This window comes from Passer montanus, unplaced genomic scaffold (genome assembly GCF_014805655.1).
Source record: "Passer montanus isolate IOZ18808 unplaced genomic scaffold, ASM1480565v1 scaffold29, whole genome shotgun sequence".
NCBI lineage: Eukaryota > Metazoa > Chordata > Aves > Passeriformes > Passeridae > Passer > Passer montanus.
Genome location: NW_024367596.1, coordinates 10,714,519 through 10,728,409, shown reverse-complemented (window position 1 = coordinate 10,728,409; position 13,891 = coordinate 10,714,519). Strand labels below are relative to the sequence as shown.

The 13,891-nt window shown below is 50.0% G+C and overlaps 1 protein-coding gene across 6 annotated transcripts in view; it reads right to left on the bottom strand.

The window, feature by feature from the left end:
• Positions 1-13,646, bottom strand: part of LOC120504323 (interleukin 1 receptor accessory protein) — a 49,245-nt gene extending 35,599 nt beyond the window's left edge. For 2 of the 6 annotated variants that reach the window (XM_039713726.1, XM_039713732.1), the window contains exon 1: positions 13,126-13,646. The gene's annotated coding sequence lies outside the window, so the exon portion shown is untranslated. The remainder of the gene's footprint in view (positions 1-13,125) is intronic. The other 4 variants (XM_039713728.1, XM_039713729.1, XM_039713730.1 and 1 more) reach the window with 3 other exon arrangements.
• Positions 13,647-13,891: the final 245 nt, after the last annotated feature.

Here is a 13,891-nt window from a genome sequence, read left to right as displayed (position 1 = left end):
CATGGAAGTGTCTCATGCTCTTAACATCAAAGGGGGTGGAAAATCTAATTTTTTTCATTTCATACTGGTCACACGTGGCATTTCTGTCAGAAAAAAACATGAGTATTTTTATATAAAACACCCTTTAATAAAACACCCTTGCCAAAGAGACCTCAGCAAGGCATCATTCCCTCCTGCCTTTAGCAGCATGGACTCTGCAAAGCCCACGCACTTTACCAGCAATTATAAAACCAAAGACAGATGTCAAGTAATTAATGAAGAGAACTGCACTCAAAGTAACTACTGCACACCTATTCTCAAAGACACTGTACCAATTCTACAGAACAATGCTGCATTGTCCAGGAAAAATGCCTTTGTCCCTCCTAACCAGAGGCCTCTAGGGAGAGCTGATAGGTTTTTTGCTTTTTATGGAGAAGTCACACTACGGCCTGCAGAACAAAAGTGCCCTTCAGAACCTTGCCACTAAGTGCTCTGACTGAAAGGGAGTGTAAAATAAAGCAGTTTTTGAAAGAGGAAATAAATAATTTCAGCCCAAGCACGTTTTGCATAGTATTTTCTTTCTGTAATTCTGTCCCAACTCAAAAGCATTTGAGAGCCCCAAAAAATGGGATACAGACACAGGAAGGCTGGCAAAATTCAGAGTGGGCTAGCTTAGGAAACGCTTTGGTTCTGTGCACATGGACTTGGAGATGAAGGTTGATTGATGGACTGCAGAGCAGAGCAGGTGCTCAGGAAAGGGGCTCAGGAAAGGGGCTCAGCTCTCTGCGTGCCCACAAACCCTGGGTCCCTGCATCATCACACAGAGCACTGCAGAAGGCGGCTCGACAAGTTTGCTGGGTTTCTTATGGGGAAAAATAGATGTACAGTTCAAGTAAATTCAAAGAATCCAAAAGGCAGACAAAGGGCAGCCTGAAAAAGCAGCTGCAGAAAAGTAACAGCAAAACCACTAATGGAAAAGGGAAAAGGCCCTTCAGCCCCCCAGGAAACACTTTTGCTTTTCAGTATGTGCCGGAGTAAGTCAGACAAAAGGAGGAATTACTGTAGCATAAACCGTCTTGGTGCCACTTAGCCAGGGCTTGCACAGTGTCTCTCTGACCCTGTGGGGCCATGTGGGCACTGCCTGGCACTGCCCTTGGCTGTGGTGTCCATGGTGCCACTCTGTCCTGCCCTCCTGCACAGAGCTGGTCAGTGCCAGGGACAGCCCTCCAGAGGAACACAATGTGACACCTAGGCAGAAAGACAGGCCATGGCTTTTGGAAGTGCAGCCTTCACTGCCCAGGAGGAATAACCACATTCATGACAATTTCCACCCCAGGAAGAGAGCGGGGAGGGATGCAGCAGCAGTTTGATGATGAGCACCAAAAGCAGCTCACAGCACTTGCCCTGCTCTCGTGCATGCTACGCCACACTCATCACTCCAAACACAGGCACAGTGACCAGAGGGCCCAGCGCTGGCCTTGCAAAAAACATCCACATCTCTCCTCAGGGCAGGGGGCCCAATCTGTCCTGGCAGCAGCTCCCAAACAGCCAGGCACATTTCAGCAGGGATCAAGCAGAGCTGAAGCCTGCCCTGCAATCAGGGATATCACAGGAGCCATAGGTGTGACCCAGTCACTGCATCTACTGGTGACACATCCCAGGCAGGGACCTGCAAAATCAGAGCTGGAGTCCCACCTGGGCCAGGGCAGCTGCACTCACCAGGCCATCGCATGCCTGACATCAGAGCAGGCTGAAAGGAATTTGTTCTGAAATATTTCTATTACAAAAGTAATTTATGTCATCAGAACCACAGGAAATGCTGAAATTTGAGCAGCCTGAAAGCTTTTCACCAGCAAGAATCAAATATTATACACCTGCTTTTGCAGAGGGGAACAAGAATTAAACTAGTGGGAGTCAGATGGAAAGTTGCCCTGGTGAGAGGTGTCTCCTGTCACCAGCACAAAGGATTTTCTGCCTTGCTTGGTCAGACCTGGGCACTGCCACACAGCTTTACAGCCAGAGCTACTGACTACCCTGAAGGACAAAAATACCAAACCAAAAACAAAGACACAACAAGAAAATCTAGAAATAGTCTTCTTAACCAGTGGCTCAGCCAGCTCACTGCCAGCCAAGGACATGACACCAAGCATCCAAGGTGGCTCCATTTGCCTGACACCCACCACGGCCCCTCCCTGGCTTCCTGCCTGCACAGCCAGGCCAAGGGCTGCAGCCTGCTGGCTTTTTAATAATGACATTTTACAAAATCCCCAACATGGGGATGAACGAGCTCAGCAGTGTGATGCTCCAGAGTCACCGTGGGAGGTGATCCCAAGCTATTTCTCCTTCAACAGAGCAGCACAAATTGCTGAAGTAAGGCTGCCTTTCCAGGAGCACCAAGAGCTCCCAAGGGCAGAGCTGGCAGCAGCCTCCCCTCAAGCTCAGAGGCTCAGGAAAAAGTGTGGAGACTTTCATCCACAGTGAGTCATTCCTGGGAGCTTCCTTGGTAGTGCAAGATTTGCCAGTGCCAATGTTTGGGACATGGAGGTGAGATTTCCAGGCAGGGAATTTGTGATTTGCTATTGGCACTTACATACCATCTCCTGGCATCCTTTTGGCTCAGCAGATTTAACGCTAACAATGAGAATTCAGAGGAAGAAGGTTTTTTTCACCCTCACAAAAGAAAGAAGCGCAATCTAGGCATGTGGAGAGAAGTGGAGGGAGGGCTTGAAAATGTTCCTGAAGAAATTTGTAATCCCCTGCTTCCCTTTGCACTTCCCCTGGGGTCCTCTCAGGACCTGGAAAAGCAGAAATGCTACAGATCCTGCACACTGCTCTGCTGGAGTCCAGGGTGCCCCTGATCATACTCTGCCACCAATTTAGTGGGCAGAGCACACTACGTTTCATACATCATACATTGCTCATAAATGAGCTCTCTGTCACCTCTGCAAAATATGCTCACCTAGACAAGTCAAATAAGCAGCTGGGACTGTTGCCTGGAGATCTGTGGAGTGGGCTGGAGAGGGGCAAGTAGAGGCACAGCTATAAAATCAAACAGTATGGATTACAAATGGATCCACGCTGGCCACTGAGCAGCTCAAACACTAAGCTACAAGAGCACTTCTGTGCTCGAGCAAAAGGTATCCAGCTAAGATAGTCTATTTTTTATGTGTGAATAGCCAGGGAATGAAAAGTTTCCAACCGTGCTTCAAAGAGAGCCGAGATCTTCCATGAAGCCAGACACAATGCTTTCTATTTTGGACAGCTATGTTATAGTGAAGGGAGAGTTCTGAGAAACACACACGTATTGTGCTACCACAAAATTAACTGAGAAACCAATCTTTGCACAGAAAAAAAAGGAAATCTGCAATCCGTGTGGCCCAAAGACCTGAGAAGACTTAAGGAATCCAAGGTGAGATCCTCCCTCACTGGAAAAGCTCCAATTAACTGCCATGAAACACTTGGAGACATCTGACAACATGCATTTAATTTATACATTGTGCCTCCTGACCTTTTTAATGGTTTTACAATGTAAGCAGCTCCACTACCCTCCCTAGGAGGTTGTTCCACTGCCCCAGTGGACACAGCAGCACATCCACACTGTGCATCACATTGCACAGCAGCAGCCCCAGGCTAGCTCAGCACAGGTGTCTAAATCCAGATAATACAATGCAGATTTGAGCAGGTTTTTAGATGGGCTTAATGCATTTTCCAGGACAGGCCCAGGACTCTCAAACCCCAGAGCAGCTTTCCCAGGAGGTGTCTCCTTGCAAGCCCAGCCTGGTCCAACCAGTGCCCTGCAGCCCCGCTCCCATCTCCCCTGTCACATCAGGGGCTGCACCAGCCCTGCTCAGCAACAGCCTCTCAGTGTCAAAAACACTCCAAGAGTTTCTTTTCTTAAGTTCAAGCCCTTGCTGGCAGCTACATACCTGCTCCTTCACTTCATCTCCTCCCCTCACAGCACTAAGTGCTCGAGCACCAGATTCCCAGGATGCTCCATATCCAGACAACATCCTTCCCTTCTCATTCCTCCAGAGAGGGACACAACAGGCAAAAATCCTCCAAGCACCACCATGCTCCAGAGCACAGCACTGTCTTTCACTTCCCTTCCCAAGAATCTGCTTTCCTGTGGTGCCTCAGGAGCTGCAATGTCTCCAGCACTATTACCAGGTTTGCCCATGCTGCTGCCAGTGGGAAGCCCAGCTCTTCCTGAGGCATAAGAGAATGATTTCCTCAAGTGACCCTGGGTATCCTGGGATAAGCAGCATATTCAAGGGTAAAAGCAAGTCAGATGAGTTTTTCAAGTTTCGGCCACACAGCATTTCCACACCTGGTACTTATATTAATCATGTTAATTTAATCCCATTTAACCTTACAAGTAAAAGCAAACAAGAATAAGACATCAAGATGCTTCAATCCCTGTCCTGCAGCTCAGACAGGCTACTCCAAGTGTGCTTTATACATCAATCAATTTAAAGCAATATAAAAATAGCCCAGGAGCTACTAGCATTCCCCAAGACAGCACCTCACTTAAAAGCAGTTCTCTGGAGGTCGTTCCAGCCCTCCACATTCCCAGCCCACCCACCTGGTCCTCCTGGTGACTATCAGAGCAGCTTTCTTTTGCATACCTGTCCCTTTCTGGCCAGCACAGTGTAGAGCTGCATTCTGCAAAGGGGACTAGGAAAAGCTGTGTACAGAAAAAAGGAGAAGAGTGAGACAATCCTTTCCCCGCTGTGATGTGAATTCCTTTTGCTCCCCATGTCTCTAACATCTCCCTCTGCAAATATTTGGTTGCACCATCACAGGGAACTTGCTCAGGCTCTGCCTGCCCTGGTCCCATCAGTGCATCTTGAAATTCAACCTTCAAAGAACAGCACCCTGAAATTTGAAGTCCAGGAGCCTCCTGTGAGAAAGTCTGCTCTGTGACCCACAGCACCTACCCAGTGGGAAAGCTGAGATGGAGCTGCAGGCAGCAGTATGCTGTGACTGTCATCAATATTAATTATTTGGGGAGAATATGATTGATCTCACAAGGGCAATGAATTCATTTCTCCAGCTGAATGACAAACAAAAGGCAATACATGCGCTGCTGACATTTCCAAAGGCTACGAGGTGCAGAGACACAAGAAAATACTGCTATGCACTAAAAGCCCTGCTGCAAAGGGCCAAAAATCTGGTAAGTCTCTGAAATGTTCACCTGAAATGGCACCTTCAATGCCAGGAAGCAGATGCCTTCATATTCTCAAATCTGTGCTGACCCCAGCCCTGGGCTGGCTCCCATCTTTGCATTGAGAGGAAGTAATCACTGAGGATCTTTGGGAAGTTGGTGTCATGGTTTGACTCTGGCCCAGTGCCAGACTCCCACAAAAGCTGCTCACTCACCCTCCCCTCCCGTGCCACAGCTGGGCAGAGGAGAGAAGAAATTAATGAAGGGTTCATGAGTTTAGATAAGGACCAGGAAAAAAACACACCAAGGGCAAAACAGGCTCAGCTTAGAGGTACAAAGTGAATTTATTACTAGCAGAGCCAGAAGAGGATAATGAGAAGCAAAAGAAAGCCCTTAAAACACTTTTCTCCCCCCAACCCCTCCTTCCTTCCCACCAACAGCACAGGGAGACAGGGCATGGGAGGTTTTGGGTCTGTTTGTCACTGAGATTTTCTTCCACTGGTCTGGGAGAGGATCCCTTCCCCTGTGAGCCCATGGGGTCCCTCCCACGGGAGGCAGTTCTCCATGAACTTCTCCAGTGTGAGTCCACTCTCATGAGCAGCAGCCCTACCACCCCTACTGCAGTGTGAGTCCCTCCCACGGGCAGACAGCCCTCCCAAAACTGCTGTGCCATGGGTCACTCTTCCATGGGGTGCCATCCTCCAAGGACAGGCTGCTCCAGCCTGGGAGCAGGGCCCCTCTCTCCACTGGGTCTGCATTGGATCACAGCCTCCTCCAGGCATCCACCTGCTCTGCCATGGGCACCTCCCCATGGGCTGTGGGTGGATCTCTGTATCCCCCATGGATCTTCATGGGCTGGGGGTGGATCTCTGCACCCTCATGGATCCCACAGGCTGTGGGTGGATCTCTGTATCCCCCATGGATCTCCATGGGCTGTGCGTGGATCTCTGCATCCCCATGGATCCCCAGGGGCTGCAGGGCCTCAGCTGCTCCACCATGGTCTCACCAGGGCCTGCAGAGCATTCACGGCTCCGGCACCTGCAGCACCTCCTCCCCTCCTTCAGCACTGGCCGTGGTGTCTCCATGTTGTTTCCCTCACATGTCAACACCCCCTCCTCTTCTCTGACTGGAAGAAAAACTGCACCTGCCCCACTTTGTGTTGATCCTGCTCCCCAATACGTTATCCCAGAGGTGCCACCCACGTCTCCAACTGGCCCAGCCTTGGCCAGCAGCATGTCCATCTCCAGAGCCCCCAGGGACCAGCTCTGCCAGACATGGTGGAAGCCTCCAGAAGCTTCCCACAGAAGCCACCTCTGTGGCCCTCCTATCACCACCAAAAACCAGGCCATGCAAAAACCAACACAGGTGGGTTGAGTTTCCCTCCTGCTCTTTGACACTTCATGTCAGCAACTACAGAGTCACTGCACCTGACAGACAAGGGGGCAAAAAAAAATTCTAAGGGGGAAACATTACCCTCCTGGACTATTGAACGGGGCTGAAATGCAAGGTACAGCTCCCCTGTAGGGAGACACAGGACAAGAGGACACAGTGAGCCTGCAGAAAAGCGTTTCTGTCTCTCCATGGGTCAGGAGTCTGTGTGTGTGAAACCTCCCAAGGAGACAGAGTTAACCAGGCTCCCAAAATTCCACACAGCACTGTGAGAGAGGACAAGGAGGAGAAAGGTAAATGCACTGGGGCTATTTTTCAAGAGAATGGACACAGGGGAAATCCCATCCCAGTCCATAGGGATGTTATTCCAGCGGAGTCTGAGTTCTGTCAGTCACCGCAACGCATCAGCTCAAATGCAACCAGCACAATTTGCTAGAGCAACACATTTTGGGATTCAGCAGCACATCTGTGTTCATTCAGAGAGGCTGGGTGCCCTCAAGACCTCCAGAGCCTGCCAGCTGGGCAGCAACATCCTCCTCCCACTACCCAGATTCCTTCTTAAAAACAAGGGCTGGGAGAGATCTGTGCTTGAAGGAAGAGGGGCTATTTCTCAACAAAACAAATCCAATTATTTGTATTAGAGTGAATTTGCATTCCTCTTACTGACAAATTAAGTATTTTTTTTACACATCTCAGAGCTTTGACTCAACAGATTGCTAATAAATTCATGTAGGTGGGGCTCTTGATGTTACTATGGTGGGAGGGAGGTGAGGTTTTACTTTTTGCAACAGGACTAACCTGAGAAAAAAATAACTAGGAATTTGGAATCCTTACACTTGCATTTATTGGCCTCCTGTAAGTCTCTAAGGTTGAAGATTTTAAAACAGTCTCTAGTTTAGGGCAGAAATATGAGTTTCTGGCTAATAAACATGAAATCTGTATATAGGCATCAATCACCAAAGGCAGTGCATGAAAAATTGTAGTGCCTCCCTGATAATCAGGCATTAGAGAACTTATAAATGGCTGGCCCCTGAACTGAGTGCATTAGTAGAGGCTTTTGAAATCTGTGCCTCTGTTTCCCCAGCCACATTTAGAACAGCCTCTCCCCATCTCACACCCCAGCAGTGCATCTTAATATCTCTAAAGTGCTTAGAGATGCTGAGATGAAAGATAACATATGAGTGCAAAGTATGGATTAATTCCCAGTGCTCAACTGTCAGTGGAGCTGATGGGGCTAAAAGTAACACATACCCACCACAAAAAACAGGGGTTCTGAGCCTATCTCAAATAGTAGCTACTTAAGGAACAGATCCCTTGCAACAAGTAATTTTGGGGCTGGTTAGTTGGGCACATGGAGCCCCAGCAGGCAGGGAACAGAGAAATGCAATACACTACTATGAAAAATGGATGCTTTTCCAGAAGGTTTTCAACCTGTTCCTATAGAATTTGGTGGTGGGATTTGAACTCATTTCAGTTAGAGCTGCTCACATTTTAGCAACCATCACATAAAGAACATGACCAAACATAATTTGAAAAGCTATTTCCATTTCTGTTTGTTTTTATAAATTATTAAAAATCCAGTTTAAATAGTGCAAAGAAAACTTTAAATTGAGCAAGATAAGTTTTGGCATCCTTCCAAGTAGAAGGCAAACCCCAAAATGTTACTGCAAATCCAACAGATGGGTGTTATTTTTCACGCTTTAAAACCTCATTCCTTTGCACTGAGATTAACTGTAATTAGCTCTTTATTTACATCTAAAACAAAAAGTAAAATGATAAAGAAAGGCACTATAACCACAACTCACAGGCAGAAAAAGGCCAAAAAAAAAGAAAACCAACAAAAATTCCCTCTGAGAAGAAAACACGTCTTTCTTGCCAAGCATCATAATTGTTACAAATATACAGTTAAACAACTCCACAACATCCTGTCAGCACTAAGGATAAACATTTAAGTCACAGTCTTGCAAGCCTTTACACACAAATTGATCAAATACCTAAGAATCTTCCTCAGAACACTGGAAAAATCTCACATCCCTCTAAATAAACAGCATCAGGCCTAAGAGAGGCAAGACACTCCACTACACTTTTATTTCAGTAATGCAAGGGATTAAAGAAAACTGTGGGGAAAACAAACAAACAAACAAGCAAACCCAGCAGCTTTCCCAGATAAATAGAGAGGTATTAAAACCCACTCTTTTTTCTTTACTATTTTTTTAAGCCTTCTTCTAATTCTGATAACACCTCGGCTTAGTAAAGCTGAAGAGGCTCCTTAAGTATTTGTATAAGAGAATGATTCATGTTGTATCTTCGTGTTTCAGCTGCAAGCACAGCAAAGCTGTCCAGGGAGCTGCATGGGGACCCGAATCCATGCTCTGCCCTGGCACTGCCAGGCTGCACCTCGGAGCTCCCACGCTTGCCCAGCCTTGCCCAAACAAGCTGTCAGCAATGAAATAGAGCGAGTGGGCTTGAAGGCAGCCTCAAATGCTTCAGAACCACCAGGACACTCTGCCAGGGCAGCTCAGGGATGGGCACAGGGATGGGCACAGGGATGGGCGCAGCGCTGGGGCACGCGGGGCTCCTGCCAGGCAGGGGTGGCAGTGGATCTCCTTCTGTGGGCACCCAGGCAGGGCTGGCAGCTCCTGATGGCCCCGCTCTGAGTGGGATTTCCGAGCTAATGGCTCTCTGGCACCTTCCCAGTGTTCCCAGGAGAAGGAGCCACCCACCACTTCCCCGGCTGAGCCCAGGACTCATGGAAATGTCTTATTCTCTGCTGCAAATAGAGCGTTTAAGTTAACAGTCTCTTTTTGTTAACACATGTAGATGTAAAAAGATTCCCTAAGAATCAATGTAACTTTTTCATCTAAATATCAAGTCAACACATAAGAAGACAGAGTAGAAGGAGGGAGAGAAGAGGAGGGAGATCCAAACACCAGGGACCTTGAATCCACTCACTGCAAAAGTTAAGGACTGAAATAATTCTCATTTACTCATATGAGAAAGTGGAGCTCTCACTTTCTCACTCTCTCCTTCTCTTTCCCTAGCACTCTCAGATACTTCTATCTTTAGCCAATTATCCTTGCTGTAATTTTCTTTAAATTGTAATTGGATAATCATCCAGACTCAGGGGAAACCTTTGTCAGAGGAATTCCTGGGGATATATTCCCATTTGATGAAACTGAGAGTTGTTAGGTTAACAAAGGACTGACTAAAGACACGATTCTTCATTTGTAGTGAAAATACTGTTTTACAAGTAACTATTTTTAGAGAACCCTGTAACAAAATAGACACACTTGTACACTCATTTTCCTGTATTTTATTTTCTGTAAAATCAGACTCCAAAATTACAAATATCATGTTCTGTGCATGTGTCTTATTGGGACTTCTGAGGCTGAACACAGTAAACACAGTGGCCAAGAGCAAAATTCCCTAAAGGGCAGGCACCATGGAAGCAATTTCCCCAAATCAGTTCCCTTTCTGCCCTCTCTCTGAGCTCATCTGGCTCAGGCACGTGCAAAAGCCTCACACAGACCAGCACCGTGGCTGAGAAATGTCAGATTAGCCCTCTGCCTGGCAAAAGCACCGCTGTGGCAGGGGGAGAAATCCTAAAATACCTCCCAAAAGAAGAAGCTGCTTTGTTCCAGCTTAGCCGGGAATCTCAGCTGCAGGTTTTGCTGATGGTGGAGCAGAACAAAGCAGCTCCAAACCGTGGATGGCAGAGCCCCTCCTGCCACAGCCCCCGAGCCTCCTGCAGGGTGTGGAGAAGGGTCAGCCCAAGCGTGGCACACCTGAGCCAGCTCTGCCTCCTTCTGCCTTTGCAGCTGTCCCACTCTGCCCAGCCAGAGATGCTCCAGCTCACCTCCAGGTACAGAGCTGCCACCAGTCAGGCTGCAGCAGCACAGAGGACACAGGCTCTGCCCATGGGGCACTGAAATCCATGAGCTGTGTCAAGAGAAAGACAGGGGAGGAAGGAGGAGAGCAGAGCTGCACTGTAGAACGTGTTTTAGTTCCCAGATAACGTGGCGCTGTTCACAGATTTCAGCTTATATAGGCTTTTCACTATTTCTATTTTTATTCCCAAAGCACTCCCCATTACTGTATGATAAGGAAAAAAAAAAAAGACATGAATGCATTCACATGCTGATACAATCTTCCCAAGTGTCCACCTGGCTAATCCAACCTGCACTCTGAGAGCCAGGCTGGGGCACCTCTTCTCCCACACCACCAGTCACAAGGGCTTTGTGGCAAGTTTTTGCAAGTCAGAGTCTTGCTGAAATGGGAGGACACTTGACAAGAGAGGGGACCCAGGACACACAGGGAAAGAAATATGAATCATGTGCCTGCCAAAATAACCAACAGAGAAATCCAAACAGAAGTGAGAAGAAGGAATAAAAACTCAAATTTTGGACTCTTATTCTGAAGGAATATAATTCTTCCTCCCTAGAGCTGGCATCTGGTTCATGCAGGTCTTGAAGGAATAAGGCTAGGACAAAATCTTTCTGCCTCATTCTTCCTGAATGCTTATTTTAGAGCTTAAAATTACAGCTCTGAGGCCAGCAGGGAGGCATTTCCCACACCTCCAAGTATCCAGGCTGCTACACCACTCCCACTACCCTCTTAAGTCTCTCTTATCTTTGTGTGCTTCGTGGTGCCAGGTGGTTTTGTGTAGTGCTACCTGGGGATGAGGATGCTGGAGCCCAGAGCAGGGCAGTACTCATCCCCACTGCTCCTGCTCAAATGCAGGATACCTGCACAGACCAAGGGAGTCTGGAAAGGGAGAGCCCAGAATGTTCATACACAGCCTTTCCTTCCACACCACGGAGGGATCAGGGGACCTTCTGGACTCTGGGGAGGCACGGACAGACATCAGCAAGCATCATATCAAACGCAGACACTTTGAACTCAAGCTAGAAGCAGAGACATGGAAAGCAATCCCAGGGCTGTGTGGATGCAGCCCTGCCCTCTGCCTTGCACAGAGGACGGCAGAGGAGTTAGAAACACAACCTCTCACCCCACAGCCCCTTCCTCCAGCTCCATGCGGCAGCTCCCACCTTCCCAGGTTAACATTTCCCAGTCACTGCAGTGCCCTGCAGGCTTCCACCAGCCCAAGTCCTCTCAGGCTGACTCTCCATGTCCCCCATTATGCTCCATCCTTAGCTGCCCCTCCAGACAAGGTGATCCCAGCAACAACACCGTGCCTACTTCCAGGGAACAATATCTGGGTTTCAGAGTTTAATCCTCTCTGCTTGCCCTCTCCTGCTCACCACAGGCAGGCAATGGAGACAGAAAGCAGGAGCCTTTCCAGCACCAAGCCTGCCCACCCGAGAGCCTGTGGGCTGGAGTGATGCTCTCCATGAATACAAGGGATGCCTTTCCTGCAAGGAATACAAGACAGCAAGTAAATCTTCCAGAGCTGCCAAAAGCAACCTGTTATAAATGACCCTCTAAGTTATGAGATATGGACTCTCCACAGTACAGTTAATAACTAACACCTCACAATCCTTCTAGGTATGGAAGCATATGTTGGGTGACACTTCTGCTTGCCCTAGAGGGGCACAGTTAAAAATGGAGTGTCAAGAAAAGAATACTTTTTAATTACGAAGGAGATAAGTGTTTTTATAATACAAGGAGCTTGCTGCAATCTCACAAATCCAGAAATGAAAAGCCTTTCCTAGGACAAAAAACTGAATGCATGGAACAAAATCCATCATTTTATAAGAAAAGAAAGATCTGTAAAGCCAACCAGGATTTTATCCAAGCACTATAACCAGCTATTCACAAAGCAGAGGTCAGGATGAAAAGAGAGAGTGTGCATGTGAGAGGGCATTTATAATCCAGTTTGCTGTGACATCCTAAGGCCCCAAGATCAGGATTCTGTTGTGCCAAGCACTGTACAGGCACACTGCAAGAAACCAGCCCAGAGTGAGGAACAAGTACTGCCACTGTAACAGGGAAAGCGACATTGGCACAGAAAAGGGACACCCGAAGTACTGAAGCCCTGATGGTTTCCTTTTCCCCCTTCTTTTTTAGGAAACCATCCGGTTTCCCTCCAGATACACCCCCCCCACACACCAAAAAATAAAAAACCAAAAAAGTACCTGCTTCACATAAGGGGGCAGCTGCCCCCAACAAACACAGCAAAGGCCATCTTGCTGCCAGCATCTAATCGCTTCCAGTCTGATTTCTTGGACACGTCTCTTCCACTTTATTTCCCTGCTACGGCTTAAGCCTGACCCCTTCCTCTCCCCACTCCCATTCAGAGACCCGTTTGACAGCAGAGAGCAGGTATCGGAGGCTCAAGAATTTGCAATCCGGATGAAAATTAAAGTTGCATTTCCCAGCGCGTGCAGCGCTCCAGCCAGGAATACCCAGATCTCCACGGCCCCCACGGGAGCGAATTAAAGCAAATCCCTCCGCATGTCGGGGAGCGGGGGCATCGCCAGCGCGGCTGCAGGAGCGGCGGGGACAAATTGCTGATATCGGCTGGGTCCCTGCACACCCAGGGTTCCCCGAGGGTCCCCCGAGGGTCCCCGGCACCATCGCCCACCCCCGGTCCCCATCCCCGGCTCCCCCAGGCTCGCTCCCACCGTGCCCACCTGTCCTCCTCCTTCGTGGCCGCCGGGCGCTGCTCCCCGGGCTCTGCCGAGCGCTTCCTCCTCTTTCCTCCTCTTCCCTCGCGATCCGCCCGTGCCAGCCGAGGAGCGGGGGCCGCTGCCGGCTGCTCGCCGCCGCCCGGCTCCCCCCGCCGCGGCTGCAGCCCGCCTCCTCCGGCACAAACTTTCCCTTCGCGTGCGGGGAAGTTCACGGCCGGGGCGGGGCGGGACAGGCTCCCCCGTCCCTTGTCCCTGCCCACGCCCACGCCTACAGGAACACGGGCGTCCCCCGCGCACCCCCAGGCAGCGCGGCTCACCTGGGGACGCGGGGAGCGCGCAGCTGTGCCCGGCGCGCCGCGCTCTCCTCTTCCTCCTTCTCCTCTTCCTCCTCTTCTGCCTCCTCTTCTGCCTCCTCGCCGTGGTGCCCGATCCGCGCCCCCGGGCTCCGCTCCGCCCCTGTCCCCGCGGCCGCGCTCCGCAGGCGCTCGGGGCGGTCCCGCCGCGGTCACGGCGGGCAGCGCGGCCGGGGCAGGGGCAGGGGCTGGGGCAGGCGCAGGCACAGGCACAGGCACAGGCACAGCTCCGGCCCTCAGCTCCGGCCCTCCGCAGCTGCCGGGTCGGGCCGGGGAGGCGGGGTGCGAGCGGGGTGCGCGGGGCCACGGCTCCCTCTCCTGGCCGGAGCCGCCCTGCCGGCGGCAGTGCCCGGGGCCCCGAGGCGCCCGGAGCCCGTGGAGCCGGCCCGGAGCCCTTGGACACGTTCGGGGCACTC